Below are 6820 nucleotides of genomic sequence, written 5' to 3'. Positions count from 1 at the left end.
ACAAGTCTGTATCTAGAAAAACATTTAGTACCACAATTTATACATTTTTGTTTTTCTTTTTCTTATAAAAGTGAATAATTATCAATTACACAAATTATTTCAAATGCATTTAATTTCTTCATAAATATACAAAGTCTAACAGCTATCTTGTATTATGTACATTAGACTGTATCTTACTAAGAAAAAGTTTATTTCTGTTTGGTTCCATGCCATAATAAATTGTGCTTTCCTCTGCATTTTAATTCTAATTAATTATGCAAAAGAACAAAAAGTTTACTATTAAATAAATAATTAAACATTTTTATGAAACGGGCTCCCTTAAATTATACAGTACGGTACATGGTTATAAATATGTATTAACTTATTAATGTATAATTGTACCACCTGTAACATTGCCAGTCTCAAGATTCTCTGTCAAGTCTGATTAGTGAAGGCAGCAGTTCAGTCTCTATCCACTAGAGGGTTCATCACACCTGGTTTTACTCTCCCAACACTGCACTTCAGCCTATGTTCCTTTTAAGTCTAAATCCACCTTAAAGATAAACATGGCTACATATTTTAAGATTCAGCGGTTTTGTGAGGTGTATGCTCTTACTGTGGACAAGGTACCCTCCCCAAACTGAACTACAGACCCCACCCGAGGGCCTGTGTGAGAATGGAATGCTTTGATCCACCTTATTCCACATTTATGCTCACCTTATGTCACTTGGATGATCTCAGGATATTTGTCTTTCCCTTAATGACCACTGACTCCTCATTGTCCCATGGCTGACCTCTGAGGTCAAACTGCTGACATCATTGCTCTGGTTAATGGTTTGACTTGGCCTCTAGAGCCTTTATTTGTTCACCTTTGACCAAAAAGATGGACACCTGCACAAGTAAAGGAGTGGGGGAGAGGAGAGGGGAGTAGTGACCATGTTTTCAGGTCAGGAAAAAGTACCTAAGACTTATTTTCAAGTGGTAGTCTTAGTGTATTGTTGCGCTATTCACCAAGGCATCTATGTACACATATATCCATGAGATTTATATATGACTGTTTTTATTATTATTATTGTTTTTTTTACCATCAACTTTTTACCATCGGCTATATACATATATATTTTTAATAAAGCTGAAACGATTAATTAGAATAATGGTGACCAGTAAACGATTACAAGCAACGTAATAGTATTTATATTTATATATTTTGATTAGTCTAATCATTAAGGGCACTCCAAAACACTTGACAAAGGCATTTTACAATAAGAAAGTGGCATTATTAAAATGTAAAAAACGTTACCTAGAAGCTTTTAAATTTATTTCACCCTTTATTTGATTAAAACTGTCTTTAAAAATATAAGTGTTCAATAAAATAGTCAACTAATCAAGCCTAGTAAAGTAATTGTTAGTTACAGCTGCCCTAATATTTAAACAATATATTTCAAACTAAACATTTCAACTGGGCAATTTTCCCTTTTTCACCAGTTGCACAAAACTGTTGGCCATTGTTAATGAGGATGGTCATGATAATTTATTGCACCTTAACTACTTCTACTATAACTACAACTACTACGTTTACTACAAATACTTTAGATGCAGTTGCAGGTAATTAAATACAACCCACCCTAAAATCAAATAGTGTTGATGACTGTGTGAAGGCATTGCAAACAGGTGTTGTGGCTGTAATAGATGAGGTCCATAAAACCGTGCCCAAACAGCAGGAGGTCTGAGTGTCCAGTGAGGTGTGAAGAGGTCCAGCCTGGGGTGGATTATAGACCCAGCCTGCATTACAATAGAGGTGAGACCCAGCTGGGGTCCCGGAGTTACTGCTCTGCAAACAAGAAATAAAACAAATCTCCCATCATGCATCTCTTTAAAGGGTCATCGTCAATACTGCCCCCTTTGTTTGGAAATGATATACAATTAGCCCTCAGCTGCACAACCGTAAAAGGTCACACTGAAGATTCGTAAGGTTTAGTGAGACTTCAAAACATCAGGGTGGTAAAAACAGGTTGGACTAGTAAAGCAGACTGGCTAGACGAGTGGGGCAAGTTATTTTCCCACAAAGACTGTTCAGTGGAGGAAATAAAGGTTTAAGTTATCTTGAGAAGTGACAACTGAATGAACCACTTAATAAACGGTTTGAAGCAACAGCCAAAAGCTTTACAAAAAATGAAACTGCAAATGTGGTCTTGAATTGTTTCCTTTTTAAATGTTTTTCTAAAGTAAATTCAAAAAGGCTTTATAGAATTCAGCTTGCCTCAGTTCTTACTAGGCTTCTGAAAATAAATGCTTCCATAAGACACAAATAATATTATCAACACTACCTTCACTATGTTAATCTGTTAAATAGTGTCCCATCTCAAAATAATACTGTACAGAGTATTCATTTGCACTTTCATTTTCAATTTCTGGTAAGTCCGGGAAGGTACTCTGAATAGGCCATTGACTCATAGGATTTTTGTGGGATGACACACACCCATACTAAAGGCTATAGGATCCCCAGTTATTCTTAGTGTGGCCAATATATTTAAAATCTATAAAAAAAATAAAAAAAATGTGCCCATAAAAACATTGATTATTTACTTTCCAGGGTGTAGTACAGTCCTTACTTGAGGTCTCGAGTGAATTTAAAAGTTCAGCTAAATCATGAGGTTGATTGTTTGTTTTGTAATATAGTAAATGGAAAGTAGCTATGGTAGCGCATAAACATTTACGTGTGACTTTTAACAACGACAAACCCTGGTTCACACCCAGACTTAGACATTTGAGGAGGGAAAAGGAGATGGCTTTCAGGGCAGGAGATCGTGAAGGCTACAGGCGTTGCAAGTATGCGTTTAGCAAAGAGGTGGAAAAGGCTAAAGCGAAATACAATACACGTCTGGAGCAGCAATTCTCCACCAACGACTCTGCTTCTGTCTGGAGAGGGCTTAGGCAAATCACCAACTACAGGCCCAAAGCCCCTCCCGCCGTGGACAACAAACAACTAGCAGAAAAGTTAAACGGCTTTTATGCGAGGTTTGAAGTTTCACACCCCTCCCCCTCCTCCCCCACCATCATGGACATTACCTCCAAACCCACCTCGGACCCCCCCTCCTCCCCCACTGCCCTCACAGTTGTGGAGCAGGACGTGACTAAGCTTTTCAGGAAGCAGAATCCCCGTAAGGCCGCGGGCCCAGACGGTGTCTCTCCTTCCACCCTTAGACACTGTGCTGAGGAACTGGCTCCTGTCTTCACGGACATTTTTAACACCTCCCTGGAGTCATGTCATGTCCCAGCCTGCTTCAAGCTGTCCACCATTGTCCCCGTCCCCAAGAAGCCCAGGATCACTGGACTTAATGACTACAGACCTGTGGCGCTGACGTCTGTAGTCATGAAGTCATTTGAGCGCCTGGTCCTGCACCACCTCAACTCCTTCACCTCCCCCCTCCTGGACCCTCTGCAGTTTGCCTACAGAGCCAATCGGTCTGTGGACGACGCCATTAACCTGGCCCTTCACTTCATCCTCCAGCATCTGGACTCCCCGGGAACCTACGCCAGGATCCTGTTTGTGGACTTCAGCTCTGCATTCAACACCATCCTCCCTGCTCTGCTCCAGGACAAGCTCGCTCAGCTCAACGTGCCTGACTCCACCTGCAGGTGGATCACTGACTTCCTGACAGACAGGAGACAGCGCGTGCGGCTGGGGAAGAATGTCTCGGACACTCGGACTATCAGCACAGGATCTCCACAGGGCTGTGTACTTTCTCCCCTGCTCTTCTCCCTGTACACCAACTGCTGCACCTCCAGCCACGACTCCGTCAAACTGGTTAAGTTTGCGGATGACACCACCCTCATCGGACTCATCTCGGACAGCGATGAGTCTGCCTACAGGAGGGAGGTGGACCGGCTGGTGTCCTGGTGCAGCAGCAACAACCTGGAGCTCAACGCCCAGAAGACAGTGGAGATGATCGTGGACTTCAGGAAAGTCACAGCCCCCCTGCCTCCCCTCACCCTGACGGACTCCCCCATCACCACTGTGGACTCTTTCCGCTTCCTGGGCACCTGCATCACCCAGGATCTCAAGTGGGAGCCGACCATCAGCTCCCTCATCAAGAAAGCCCAGCAGAGGATGTTCCACCTGCGGCAGCTGAGGAAACGCAAGCTGCCAGTCCAGATGATGGTGCAGTTTTACACGGCCATCATTGAGTCCATCCTCACCTGCTCCATCACTGTGTGGTTCGCTGGGGCCACTGCCAGGGACAGACAGAGACTGCAGCGCATTGTGCGCTCTGCTGAGAAGGTGATTGGCTGCAGCCTTCCATCTATACAGGACCTGTACGTCTCCAGGACTCGGGGGCGAGCAGGCCGTATAGCAGCTGACACCTCTCACCCTGGACATGGACTATTTGAGCCACTTCCCTCTGGCAGGAGGCTACGGTCCATTGGGACCAGAACCTCTCGCCATAAGAACAGTTTCTTCCCCTCTGCTGTTTGTCTCATGAACACTCTATAATATCGGCACTAAACTGGACACTTTATAACACCGGTCACTTTAATAAGCCACTTTGCACTGTTGTTCTGATGCTGCTATTGTACATATTTTTTCCCTTTAAGTATTTCATTTGATTTTTTTAAGCATATCTTTTTAACTTTGTGCATGCTCTTATTTGTATTTGTATTTATTCAGTGTGTTTATGTTGCACTTTTTCACCGTATCAAGTTCCTAGTTTGTGAACTGTGTTCACAGACTATGGCAATAAAAGTCTTCTGATTCTGATTCTGATTCTGATTCTGATTAATACAACACTTTGTATTTTTGGAAGGTAGTTTCCAGATCCACTGAAATTCTTCCTGAATCATTTACCCTTAATGTCAACACATTTTTTTCACTTCACACTACGATTTGAAAAATATTATTTGAAAGTAACAGAAGTACTTTGGAGTAACTGAATTTTATTGGGGGCTCAATAGGTCATCAGCTCAATCACAGCTCCAGTGCAGTCCAGTGGTTGTTGTGTCCTTGGGCAAAACACTTAACCCACCTTGCCCTGTGTCTGTTTATGTATGAATTTGTGTGAATAGATTCCTTGGTGTAAAGTGCTCTGAGTGCCCACTTAATTTCTACTTGTACTTTTGTAATCACTCCTCATGTTTTATCTCATTAAACTAAACATGTAGACGAAGCTGACACATTTACCTGTCACCGTAGCGGTCTAGTGGCTCGGGTTGCACTTGGCATCTGAGGCGTGGGCTGTCATCAGCACTGGGTTTATCCGAGGGAGTGTTGGGACTTGCACTGGGCCCGGTGATGGCACGGCTGGCATGTCTCATTGGGTTACTATAGCAGCAGCTGCCAGGGGCTTCAGATGGTGTAACAACATGACAGAGGTCAGGACAGCAGCGACATGGAGGAAGAAAGTAGAGAGGGCTAATGGGAGCTAAAAGGGCACATGTCGGCCACTTTGTTTGACAATGAAAAGGCCTGGGATGTAGGGCAGACTGTGTTGTTCAATTTATGTTTCAATCTGGGCATGCAAAGGGCACTTGTTTGTGATAGAGGTGTTATAGAGGTAAAGTCACCTAACTTAAAATTATGAATCAGTTTTATTTTAAAAGTATGATGTAAAGCTATTCTTAGTAGGGCAGTCTGCTTTCTAGTGAGATTTAAATATTAATATGGCAGTTACTGTGTCAGATGCCATTCCTTATTGTGGCCTGTCCAGTAGGTGAAGCTGCATTAAAACATTGCTCTTTTAAAATTGCAGAGAAAAAGAGGCAGTGGGCTTATCATTGTTTACAAATGTGTACATATTTCTCTGTAGTATGCAATTGAATCTTTGCTGCAGCTTTGTAGTTAGTTTGAATGGATTTATGTGTTCTATTAAATTCTATTAAGTGAGATTATTATTGTGTTCACGGCTTATTCAATTTATATTCAGAACATAGTGCTGTTTTGACAGGGTTTGAAGTCCCATTGGCTTTTATAATATAATGATAATAAATTGGTTATTTAAAATAATATCCAATGGGCAGCTTGTATTGTAAAATTACCTGTTTGTGCTACTGGGATACACAAGGCAAATTGTATTCCATTAAATAATAGCCTCTTACTGAAGCACAATAATTTTGGGTGTACAATGGAATAAAAAGCGCAGGCAAACATCCTCCACTGCTCGTGCCTCTTTTGAAAATGCTTCCTTGCACACTCACACAAACAAACAGACGGAGAGAGAAAGAGAGAGAGAAAGAGAGGGAGGGAGGGGGATGATGTCACCTCTTGTGGACGGCTAACGCTCGGGCTTGAGATAATGGTGACATTTCTGGAGAGGTGATGTCATTCTTGTACTCACTGCCCCCTCCCTCCTCTCTCTCTTCCCTCTCTCCTCTCCCTCCTTTCCCTCTCCTCTCTCTCCTCAATCGTAGTGGTGCAGGTGGCCGGTTAGTCTTTCAAGCATACAGCACAAGATGAGAAGTAGTCACATTGAAAAGGCAGTCTCTTCTGAACGCATTTGGCCACTTTATTTGATACACTTGTTATAGATATATATGCTTTAAATTGAATACTTTGTCACTATTGGCAATTAAAAACAGGTTGAAAAATGTTGCAGTGCGTGTCTTAAAAGCAGGATAAATAGTGGTATGTTTACTTGTAGTTATACAGTCATCGCAGTCGTGGAGGCGTGTCATTGTAATCCCTCCGTCATCCAGGCATTGTTGCAGAGACAGTAGTGCCGTTGCAAGTTCTGTCTAGAAGATTGACACGCAACAGGTTCATGTTTACAATAAATAGATTAGAAATATTCCATTCCGCTTCCCCATTTAACAGAAAAAGTTTAATCCAATAAGTCCACAGAACAGA

At 42.1% G+C, this 6820-nt stretch overlaps 1 long non-coding RNA gene across 1 annotated transcript; it reads right to left on the bottom strand.

Moving 5' to 3' along the window:
* Positions 1-1661: 1661 nt before the first annotated feature.
* On the bottom strand, positions 1662-6358 carry LOC129457413 (uncharacterized). Its single transcript, XR_008649245.1, has 3 exons — positions 6236-6358; positions 5159-5321; positions 1662-1810 (listed from the first exon to the last, which is right to left on the bottom strand). It is a non-coding gene; the product is annotated as an uncharacterized LOC129457413 (long non-coding RNA).
* Positions 6359-6820: the final 462 nt, after the last annotated feature.

The sequence above is a fragment of the Periophthalmus magnuspinnatus genome, chromosome 24 (genome assembly GCF_009829125.3).
Source record: "Periophthalmus magnuspinnatus isolate fPerMag1 chromosome 24, fPerMag1.2.pri, whole genome shotgun sequence".
Classification (NCBI taxonomy): Eukaryota; Metazoa; Chordata; class Actinopteri; order Gobiiformes; family Gobiidae; genus Periophthalmus; species Periophthalmus magnuspinnatus.
The sequence above is the reverse complement of the archived record's forward strand: the minus strand, read 5'-3'. Positions and strand labels throughout refer to the sequence as shown.